The following is a 12,443-nucleotide window of genomic DNA, read 5'->3' as shown; positions in this document are numbered from 1 at the left end:
AACAAAACAAACACCATACCTCCTCCCTAGCATAAGTAGGGAGAGATGCACTCTGAAGTATTAGCATAGGATCCAAAATCTGCAAAAATTTCTTGATTCAGGTATTATATGAGATATTTTCATATGTATTACTAAAATTGACCATTTAAAAACTTATTTCCAGTGAGGTAAATTAGTTAACTTCTGTTAGTTTTTGTATCTGTAGAAAGGGACCTGATGTTATTTAATTTGTATGTAGAAAGGGACCTGATAAGATATAAAAATTGATATATGATTGGATGAAGTGGTATATTTTGAATATTATTTAAATGAAGAATATTTTAAGACTTTGTGTTTGTACTTTATTCAAACATTGATATTCAAAACAAATATGGACCATAAAACTTAGATCAATATAAATGCTGTGGTTTATTTTTGAAATTTTTAAGAAAATTTATTTAGAAACTTTAGATTATGTTTAAATATAAAGGAGGAAATAAAATAATCTATAAATTTCACTTTATTATTTCACTCTAAAGAGATTTACTCCTTTGGAACATTTTGATATATTTCTGCCTTTTTATCTATATGTGTGTGTGAGAAGAAAGATTATGTGCAACTTATTTACTAACCTTTTTCCTGTCCTGAGAGCAGTGCCAGGCTCATAGTAGATACTTGAAAAATAGTTGCTGAGTATATAAAAAAAATTTGTGAAGTTGGGTCATGCTACTTTGGTATTTAAAATTTTTGGTATTTAAAAATTGTTTTATTGGTTTTTCTTATATTAATAGCCTTTGAGAACATTTTAAACCATTACATCATGTACCATCATATGCATGTATCACAGTTTGAATTACAATTAAATTGTTGACTTAAATTTATTTTTAAAATAGAAAAATTTTAAGATTGATGAAAGAAAGTCCTCTTGATTGTGGTATCCCACAAAACCTCATCATAATTTCCTCCAAGTCTTTGTTTAAATATATTCTTAGTGAGGTCTATTATTTTAGTCAGTTTTTTTTACCGATTTGACCAAAAGATCCAATGATAACAATTTTAGAAGAGGAAAAGTTGATTTGGGGTTCATGGTTTCAGAGGTCTCAGTCCATAAACAACCAACTCCATTGCTCTGGGTCTGAGATCAGACAGAACATCAGATAGGAGGGTGTGATGGAGGAAAGCAGCTCAGAATAAGGCACCAGGAGGCAGAGAGAGAAAACAGCTCCACTCTCCAGGGACAAAATATGTACCCTAAAGTCACATCCCCAATAACCCACTTCCTCCAGCTACATACTACCTGCCTACATTTATCACTTACTTAATCCCTATAAGGTGATTAATGCACTGATTATGTTAAGACTCTCATAACACAATCATTTCACCTCTATACTTTCTTGAATTGTCTCACATATTAATTTTGGGAGACACCTAAGTTTTAAACCATAACATCTACTTTGGCTACCCTATTTCAAATTGCAAACTTTCAAACATTCCTGATCTTTTTAAATGCTGTTCTCTTTGTTTCCATAGTCTTTATCAACTTTTAACATGATGTATAATAGGTGTACTTTTAAATTAATGAATTTCTTTCCCTTTTGAATATAAACTGTATGGACTGGGGTTGTGGCTCAGTGGCAGAGCACTTGCCTAGCATATGTGAGACACTGAGTTTGATACTCAGCACCACATAAAAATAAGTAAATAAAATAAAGGTATTGTGTCCATCTACATCTTAACAAAAAAATACAAAGCTCTATGATAACAGGGAATATTTGACTGTTTTGGTCATTTATATTCTATAATGTCTTGAATAATACCTAGAAATAGTAACTTCTCAACAATAGTTATTAAACAATTTTATTGAAGTTTAGAAAGAATGGAAGTATCTTTTTTTAAGTCAAGACTGAATCCCTTTTTCTTCACATGAGCAACTCTTGTCAACTGATTTGGTTGAGGACTTGCATTTTCTCAGCTTTAATATGTTAAATTAAATCAGCACTTGAATGAATCTTGGGCCAGTGTTGGGAAAAAATGTCAAGCAACAAAAGCCCCAAGCTTTTGTCATTTGAAGTCATGTTGAACTCTAGTTTTAGGTAGATGGTACTATATATATATATATATATAATATATAGATCATAAATCTAACAAGTGGTAGACAGGGCATGAGAAATTCAGGTCTTCTAATTCAGTACTATTTGTTTGTTTATTTTCTTTTAGTTTCTTTAAACTTTTCTCCAGGTTAAATAATTATCTTTTTGTTAAATTTTCTTAATAGATTTCATAAAAATAAGAACAAATTATTATTATGAAAAATTTTACCTTATTTTACCTATTATAGTTTTACAGTTATCAAGGAATTACCTTTAGCTTTTCATGATAGTTCTTTTTTTTCTATAGTCATTATCTTTTCTTTCATTCTGACTATGAACATGGACTATAAAAGCAATTTGTGAAGCTGTTACTGGCACCTGACAAAACCATTTGCTGTTATGTCTGTCTTTTGACCTTTTAGCTAGAGGTTCATTTCACATCTCTGAAGGTGATTATGCAAGCCTGTTCATCATAGCAGATACAGAGCAGGTTGGTAAGTGTCAACTAGGCTGGGAACAGCCTTATAAGTAAGTTTATACAGCAGATAAATGTATTAGCTAAAAAGTTGAACAATGGACACCAGAAAGTATATAAGAAGAGAGTCATGTCACAGGAGATTAAAGTGTTCATTTAAAGAAGGAAAAAAACAAAAACAAAAACAGAAACAAAACCCCAACAACCTTAGGCCTACAGTACTTAGAGATTTAGGTCACAGTATAAGTGTAGACACCAAGTAGACTTAAAAGACAGATTCCAGTTTCTGAGTGCTCTGCACGTGGAAGATTACCAAGGCCATAGAAGGTCATGATCTTAAGTGAACCAATGTCTTTAGATACAGAAAAACAAGGTGGAATCTTAGTTACTGGAATCAAGGAAAAATGTCAAGGTCAAACTAGGAACAAGAGTAAATAATTTCATTCTGAGACCCAAGGGATTGTGTTGGAGTCTCTCTGTTATGAGATCAGAAATATCCTATAGCAGTGTCTCTCAAACTTTTGAAGTACATAAGAATCACTTGGGTGCTTAGGATTTCTTGGGTGGTGCCCAGGTGTCTATATTTTTACATGAGCATCACAAATTATTCTAATGCAAATGTTTACATTTGGAGAATAGTCCCCTAAATCCTGAGATGGCACTTATTATAGGATAAGGGAACTTAGTGGCTACATCTGTTGAGAGAGGTGACATTTAGAATTGGAAAGTCAGACCTTTCTACTAAGAAAAATGTATCTCTTATGTCCAAAGTTGAGTTGTGTTTATCTTACATATAAGAAGGCAGTAAATGTGGGTTTGTATTTCTTGGACTGGGATGTTGTAAGGTTTTTCTCTTCATGTATCTTGATTCCCCTTTATAACCCGAGTGTTTTTGTAATACTTAACAAAGGTTTATATTTTTTTTATGGTTAAAAAAGTAAGACTAATTGTTCTTTTGTGATTCATCTAAACTGCCCTTCATTTTTACTTTCTATTTGTTATCTGCATTGTTAATCTCCTTTTTTCCTTCCCCCTTCATAAATTGATTAGTCTGAGTTGGCAAACTGCTGTAATGCTAAGGGTTAACCAGAAGAGAATTACAAATGAACTATCTAGAAAGTTGATTATTAATCCAGCTAGGGAAGAAATATCCTTTTACTTAGCAAGAATGAGTATCCGAAGAGCTGATAATATTGTTCAGGCAGTGGGGTGGAATGGCAGAGCTTGGTAAGTAAAACAAAACTTGGAATTAATCTTTTATATTCATTTAAAAAATGAGTTAGAATGTTGCTTTGTTTAGACAATTGAGCATAATATGAATTTACAAGCTGCTAGTGCAAACCTAAAAAATTCTAAATGTGTTTGTTAATGAGATTCCCATGTAGGCTATCGGTAGAAATTAACTGAAAAGTATTTACATAAGCAGATAAATATATTTAATTTTGAATATTTATAAAAGTATATGATTAGATTTGTGATTAAGAACAAGGAAGTGGGCATGGAGGAATGATTACTAGAACAATCTAAGTTCAAACCTCAAGTAATATAAACTGAAGAATCTTGAGTGACAAACTATTTCTTTTTTTCCCCTGTGAGAGCAAATTCTGAGTTCTTTTTGTTATTAAAATATAATTTAAAGTATAATATTCACATAGATTCAGTGAGATATTTTTCAGACTTGTAGGTAACAAAAACTGTCATAAGTTCTGATATTTTCGGGGTCCCAGGACTCATTTCATCGTTATATTTAATTTAAAGACCTTTCTAAAGACAGCTTTTATTGTATTTGTGAATAGGAAGGAAAGAGAAATGAGAGGATCTGTGCTATTTGTACAAAGAAAATTAAGTGAAAAGATATGATTTTAATAATGTTCTTCCACCAAAGACTGTTCTTCCTGTTGTAGCAGAAATTTTGATGTCAATATTCAATTCTGTAAGATTGAAGTTTTGCATGGATTACTTGATATTACAAAAATGAGCCTTTGAAACACAGTATGGACCATAATTAATATTACTGAAGCTTCATGTAATTAAGTCATTTGAATGTAGCATTGTTATTCTTAGAAGTTAGTGAACATATAAAACTTGTTTTAAATTGCAATAGTGCATGAATAAATATAGAATTCTTACTTTTTCTTTAAATGTATATCTTTAGTGACAATAAAAGACCTCAAATTAACATTTTGTTACTTAATGCTGAAGTGAGCAAAGAATATCATTTTCAAAAACTATAAATTCAGTGTTAGAAATATGTTATAAGCATGCATCTATTTGTGTGTATACATATATATGTGTATATAGTATATGTATAAATAGAAAATACATGTTCAGAATGACAGTACCATGTGTCCCTACATGCTCAGCTCTTGTTTAGTTATAGTGGTCTAGTCTGTGTTTAGTACTAGGAGGAATAGTAGAGCATAGTAAATGAAATAAGAAAAATAATAGTTAAAATTTATGAAGCTCTTAGAGCTAAATGCTATGTTTTTATCTTATTTAATCCTCATATTAACTCTGTGGTTGTTGGAAACCTGTGAAGATTAGAGTGTATGCTAAAATAAAAAATAAGCTAATTAAAGAGCTCCTAACATCTGACATTCAAAGCCTAGAGAATAAAGGCTCAGTAACTAAAATATATAAAGGGGAATATTTGAGATGATATGCTTGTCCCAAAATTGAGATGATTTAATATAAAAAGTGGAAGAAATGAACCAGTGAATTATTAGCATTTAATTCTTTAAAATTATTTTGTTATTTAAATTTTAGTCACATAAATGTGTTAATATGTATAAAGAACAGTATAATAAATACTTATGTATTTATAAAAAATAAAACATTACCAATAAAATTGAAGCCTTTCTAAATTTTATATTCTCGATTCATGGCAGAGGTAATCACTCTCTTGAAATTGGTGCTTTTTTCCCCTTATGCTTTTCTTTCTATCTGGGCTTAAATTCCCTATTTATTGTCTAGTAGGAACCCTCCCTACACTATCATCTTGAGGTCCAAGAAAGACCTACTATGCTTTAATTAAAACAAAACAACAACAAATTCTTAGCATAAAAGGCCCTTGCTCTGCAAAATTGGGCCCCTGCATTACCAGCAGCAGCTCTTACTTTTCTTCCTGATCCAGCTACTGTAGTGGTTTCATGTCAGTTTCCTGGACTCTCCAAGTTCCTTCTTACCCCAAGGTCTTCATATAATGCTTTCATCTCAACTAGAATGTACCTTTCTCCACTCTTCGGCAGGATGATATCCATTTTTCTTTCAGGTCCCTGCTTCAATGTCATTTCTTTAGAAAAACCTTCATTGATCCATCCAATTCAAATTTTGTCAGCTTGCAAAAATTTTTCTTCTCACTTTTAAATGTATTTCATAAGCAATATTGTAATTTTAAACTATGTATTTATCTATGTGATTGTTATTTAATGTCTGTCTTTCACTTTGGACTGGCCTCTTTTGTTCTTGGATGTTTTCCTGGCATGTAGCACAAATGATCTTGCACATTACAGGCATTCAATAAATATTTGTTGTTGTTATTAGGGAGAATGATGTAATGAATAAGAAAGGAGAAAAAAGGGGGACAAAGAGGAAGAAACAATGTCTATAAAAATGTAGTTCATTAGTTCTTTTGGATATACTGTTTAGATAAAATTATGCAATTTGATGCTGGTTAAGATTGGGCATGAAGGAGGTGTTAGGGACCTTTTTGAATCTTACCATCTAGCTATAGAGCACTTTACAGTTCTTCATTGCTGTTTCTTGTTTTTCAGTGTAATCTTACTTTTGTGTGCCATCATTTTTGGGAAATCTACATTTCTGGACATAGGAACTGAGCTTTCAAATTACAGATTTATAGAGCAGCTCCAATGGCTATAATTCTATTGTGGAAACATGATAATGTACTCTGAAAAATTAAGACTCAGTTGAGAAAATATACCTGGTATTTTTTTCAGAGAAAATCCATAAGGCCAGTTGTAAGAGTTTTATGATAGATAACTAACTAAAATATTCATAGTAGTGACAGTTGCTATAATATTGTTATACAACTTGAATTTTTTTCAAGACTATAGAAAAGGTTATTAAAAAAGGAAAAAGAAAATGAAGTCAGTCTGAGAGGAGGACTGGGGTTTATGAAATGTCAGAATATACTTATGTTGTATTTTATGTAAATCTTTGCTGGCATTTGTAATTAAAGTCCAAAGCTAAGAGGTTATGCTGATTTTTTTTTTTTTTGTGGTAGTGGTATGATGGGGAAAGAAGTTTTTTAAAAAAAGAGTATGATAAAGAGAATTTAGTTAAAATATCTTGATGTTAAAAAGAGAGGATTTGTAGAGTATTTCATTTACAGTCATAGATGAAGGTACCATTATTGCCAATAATATTATATCTTTTATTTTCATTATACTTTATGCTTTTAAATGAAGTTTCTATATATAATAGTCACACTGAGATAATTAAAGCATGACTTTTTCTATCTTTGTTTCACAGATAGGAAAGCTGGGACAGAAATCAGATAGAGCTGGGATTAAAACATATTTTTTTCTTAATTCCTAAGCATAGCTAGGAACAGGCCAAATAAATATTAATATCACTCCCACCTCCCCAAACAAGTTGAAATTGGACTTCATTTTTAGGTTCTCCACATCATTATCCAAAGTACATGTATGAAGACACGAATTGGTGTCAATATACTTTATATACAACCAGAGATATGAAAAATTGTGCTCTGTATGTGTAATAAAAATTGTAATTCATTCAACATGTTTTATTGATTTTAAAAAAATCAATTAAAAAGAGACCAAGGTGAATTAGGCATATGTCCTCTCTAGGTTGTCTAGACTCGAAAGTTTTATTATTCCTAATTTCCTAAAGATGCAAAGTAGTTAACAATTTCCAACAAACAGAATTGATATGACTAAATTCAGATAGCTAATGGAGACACGTTGCTAAGTCTATTATATTTAAGGATTATTCAATGAATTATAATAGACTAAATCCTTGCCTGATATCTTGGGCTTCTAAATAAGGAGAAATAGGTGTGAGTTTAAAAAATGAAAGAACATAATTTGGAGTAAATGAACTATAGCTCAAATGAAACCATGTGATAAAGCAGAGAGTACAAGCCCTTTGGGTACAAACTTAAGTCACGTGAGCTAAGGTTCGGAAAGTGCCTATTTAAAAGAATTTTTAAAATAAATGGCAGTGAGGGCTGAGGGTGTGGCTCAGTGGTAGAGCACTTGCCTGGCACATGTGAGGCACTGGGTTCAATCCTCAGCACCACATAAAAATAAAAATAAAGGTATTGTGTCCCTCTACAACTAAAAAAAATTAAAAAATAAATAAATGGCAGTGAACAATGTTTGTGTCACCTATAACATGCTTGCAATCAAGTGGAGGTATATTTTTTTTTTGAAGACAAATGTCAGGAGGAATATTGATTACTCAAGAAGGCTGTTGTGCATTAAGATAGAAGCCAAATCTTATATATTTCAGTTGGACAAATAACTTGGTTGTGGTAAAATTCAGTTTCTTACACTTTCCTGGGATACTTGGCAAAAGCTTCCTTTAAGTTTAAGAACAAGGCATGTTTATTCTGAAACAGAGGTCTTAAGAGTAGCTGATTCTGTCCCAGGATGGATAGAGTTCTGCCATAGGGAAAGGACTATATACTGTGGAGGTCTAAACCCTAGCTATCAGGTAAAAATCACAGGAAGCCAGAGTTATTGACAAGCTGAAGAAAGACTTTTATATAAATTTTGGTTATTAAAAATGGGATGACTTCCTTTGTGAGGTAGAAAAGGCCTTGTCAATAGTGAAAACAATGGGAAAAGATTAAAATGTTGAGTTATACCAAGTTATTTCAATATTAAATTTTATGAGAAGATGTGTTTTATGAGTCACCTGGCTAAGACAGGGAAATAACTCAACATGTTAAAGGACAAAGATAGATTCTTCTATTATGTGAACTTCATGAAGAATGAACTTCATGAAGTCCAGTTTTACTGTCTGGATTATTCAAGCATTTGAAATCATTTATTTATTTTTAAATTAAAAATAATTTAATTTGCTATATATGACAACAGAATGAATTACAATTCATATTACATATATAGAGCACAGTTTTTCATCTCTGGTTGTACATAGAGTCACATCCTTCATGTCTTCATACATGTACTTAAGATAATGATGACCATTGCATTCCACCGTCTTTCCTACCCTATGCCTCCTCCCTTCCCCTTCTTCCCCTTTTCCCCTTTGCCCTATCTAGAGTTCATTTAATCCTCCCACTCCCCCTGCCCCTCCAACACCCCTCCCCCTTCACATATTAGAAACAGCATCCTTAAGTCAGAGAAATCATTTGGCATTTAGTTTTTTGGGATTGACTAATTTCACTTAGCATTATATTCTCCAGCTCTATCCATTTACCTGCAAATGCCATGATTTTATTCTTTTTTAATGCTGAATAATATTCCATTGTGTATATATACCACATTTCTTTATCCGTTCATCTACTGAAGGGCATCTAGGTTTGTTCTACAGTTTAGCTGTTGTGAATTGTGCTGCTATAAACATTGATGTAGCTGTGTCCCTGTAGTATGCTGTTTTTAAGTCCCAATTTTTAAGTCCTTTGGGTATAGACCGAGGAGTAGGATAGCTGGGTCAAATGGTGGTTCAATTCCCAGTTTTCCAAGGATTCTCCATACTGCTTTCCATAATGGCTGCACCAATTTGCAATCCCACCAGCAATGTATGAATATGCCTTTTCCCCCACATCCTCACTAACACTTATTATTGTTTGTATTATTAATAGCTGCCATTCTGACTGGAATGAGATGAAATCTTAGAGTAGTTTTGATTTGCATTTCTCTAATTGCTACAGATGTTGAACATTTTTTTTTCATATATTTGTTGATTGATTGTATATCTTCTTCTGAGAAGTGTCTGTTCAGCTCCTTGGCCCATTTATTTATTGGGTTATTTTTTTTTGGTGTTAAGATTTTTTAGTTCTTTGTATACCCTAAAGATTAGTACTCTATCTAATGTGCGTGTGGTAAGAATTTGTTCCCAAATGGTAGGCTCTCTATTTATCTCACTGATTTTTTCTTTGGCTGAGAAGAAGCTTTTTAGTTTGATTCCATCCCATTTATTGATTCTTGATGTTAATTCTTGTGCTATAGGAGTCTTATTAAGGAAATTGGGGCCTAATCTGACATGATGGAGATTTGGGCCTACTTTTTCTTCTAATAGATGCAGTGTCTCTGTTTTAATTCCTAGGTCCTTGATCCACTTTGAGTTGAGTTTTGTGTATGGTGAGTGATAGGGATTTAATTTCGTTTTGTTGCATATGGCTTTCCAATTTTCCCAGCACCATTTGTTGAAGAGGCTATCTTTTTTCCAATGTACGTTTTTGTCACTTTGTCAAATATAACTGTGATTATGTGGGTTAGTCTCTGTGTCCTCTATTCTGTACCATTGGTTTACAAGTCTATTTTGGTGCCAATACCATGCTGTTTTGGTTGCTGTTGCTCCATAGTATAGTTTAAGTTCTGGTATAGTGATCCCACTGCTCACTTTTCTTGCTAAGGATTGCTTTAAATATTCTGGGTCTCTTATTTTTCCTATGAATTTCATGACTGCTTTTTCTATTTCTATGAGAAATGTCATTGGGATTTTGATTGGAATTTCATTAAATCTGCATAATGTTTTTGGTAGTATGGTCATTTTGACAATATTAATTTTGCCTATCCAAGAACAAGGTAGATATTTCCATTTTCTAAGGTCTTCTTTAATTTCTTTCTTTAGCATTCTGTAGTTTTCATTGTAGAGGTCTTTCATCTCATTTGTTAAGTTGATTCCCAGGTATTTTATTGTATTTTATTGTTTTGATACTATTGTAAATGGGGTAGTTTTCCTCGTTTCCCTTTCAGAAGATTTGACACTGATATACAGAAATGCCTCTGATTGATGTGTGTTGATTTTGTATCCTACTACTTTGCTGAATTCACTTGCTAGTTCTAGAAGTTTTCTGGTGGAATTTTTGGGTCTTCTACATATAGAATCATATCATTGTCAAATAGTACGAAATTGAGTTTTCCGTTTTCCTTTACCTATCCTTATCCCTCTAATTTCTTTTGTCTAATTGCTGTGGCCAGTGTTTCAAGAACTATGTTAAAAAGTGGTGAAAGAGGGCTTCCCTGTCTTATTCCAGTTTTTAGAGGGAATGCTTTCAATTTTCTCCATTTATAATGATGTTGGCCCGGGGCTTAGCATGGATAGATTTTATGATGATGAGATATGTTCCTGTTATCCCTAGTTTTTCTAGTGTTTTGAACATGAAGGGGTGCTGTATTTTGTCAAATGCTTTTTCTGCACCTATTGAGATGATCATATAGTTCTTATCTTTAAGTCTATTGATATGATGAATTACATTTATTGATTTCCGTATTTTGAACCAACCTTACATCCCTGGAATGAACCTCACTTGACTATGGTGTACTATCTTTTTGATATGTTTTTGTATTCGATTTGCCAAAATTTTATTGAGAGTTTTTGCATCTATGTTCATTAGAGATATTGGTCTGAAGTTTTCTTTCTTTGATGTGTCTTTGCCTGGTTTTGGAATCAGGGTGATATTGCTTCATAGAATGAGTTTGGAAGTACTCTCTCTTTTTCTATTTCCTGAAACAAATTGAAGAGTATTGGTATTAGTTCTTCTTTAAAGGTCTTGTAGAACTTAGCTGGGTATCCATCCAGTCCTGGGCTTTTCTTGATTGGTAGGCATCTTCTATTTTGTCACTTGAAACTGATCTGTTTAAATTTTGCTTATCATCCTGATTCAATTTGGGAAAACCATAGGACTCTAGAAATTTGTTGATGCCTTTAATATTTTCTATTTTATTGGAGTATAGATTTTCAAAATAATTTCTAATTATTTTCTGTATTTCTGTAGTGTCTGTTGTGATGTTTCATTTTCATCACATATGATAGTAATTTGAGTTTTCTTTGTCCTCTTTGTTAGCATGGATAAAGGTCTATCAATTTTATTTATTTTTTCGAAGAAGCAACTTTTTGTTGTGTCAATTTTTTCAATTCTTTTGTTTCAATTTCATTGATTTCAGCTCTGATTTTAAGTATTTCCTGTCTTTTACTGTTTTGGGTGCAAATTTGTTCTTCTTTTTCTAGTACTTTGAGATGCAATGTTAAGTCATTTATTTGTTGACTTTTTCTTCTTTTAAGGAATGAACTCCATGCAATGAACTTTCCTCTTAGAACTGCCTTCATAGTGTCCTAGAGATTTTGATATGTTGTATTTGTATTCTCACCTCTAAAAATTTTTTAATCTTGTTCTTGATGTCTTCTGCAACCCATTGTTCTTTCAGTAGCATATTATTTAGTCTCCAGGTGTTGGAGTAGCTTTTATTTCTTATTTTATCATTGATTTCTAATTTCATTCCATTATGATCTGATAGAATGCAGGATAGTATCTCTACTTTTTTATATTTGCTAAGAGTTGCTTTGTGACATATTATATGGTCTATTTTAGAGAAGGGTCCATGTGCTGCTGAGAAGGAAGTGTATTTGCTCATTGAAGGATGAAATATTCTATATATGCCTGTTAAGTGTAAGTTATTGATTGTATTATTGAATTCTATAGGTTCTTTGTTCAGCTTTTGTTTGGAAGATCTATCCATTGGTGAAAGAGGTGTGTTGAAGTCACCCAAATTTATTGTGTTGTGGTCTATTTGACTCTTGAACTTGAGAAGAGTGTGTTTGATGAACATAGATGCTCCATTGTTTGTGGCATATCTATTTATAATTGTTAAGTCTTGTTGGTGCATGTTTCCCTTGAGCAGTATGTACTGTCCTTCTTTATCCCTTTTGATTAATTTTAGTCT

The 12,443-nt window shown here is 32.2% G+C and overlaps 1 protein-coding gene across 15 annotated transcripts in view; it reads left to right on the top strand.

Moving 5' to 3' along the window:
* Positions 1-12,443, top strand: part of SOX6 (SRY-box transcription factor 6) — a 603,909-nt gene that overhangs the window by 186,368 nt on the left and 405,098 nt on the right. For 6 of the 15 annotated variants that reach the window (XM_081280957.1, XM_081280958.1, XM_081280955.1 and 3 more), the window contains one exon: positions 2,492-2,563. The exons of the other annotated variants lie outside the window; for them this stretch is intronic. The gene's annotated coding sequence lies outside the window, so the exon portion shown is untranslated. The remainder of the gene's footprint in view (positions 1-2,491; positions 2,564-12,443) is intronic. 15 annotated transcript variants of the gene reach the window in all.

The sequence above is a fragment of the Spermophilus citellus genome (genome assembly GCF_964194105.1).
Source record: "Spermophilus citellus genome assembly, chromosome: 2".
NCBI classification, from domain to species: domain Eukaryota; kingdom Metazoa; phylum Chordata; class Mammalia; order Rodentia; family Sciuridae; genus Spermophilus; species Spermophilus citellus.
This window is presented reverse-complemented; position numbering and strand designations above follow the sequence as displayed.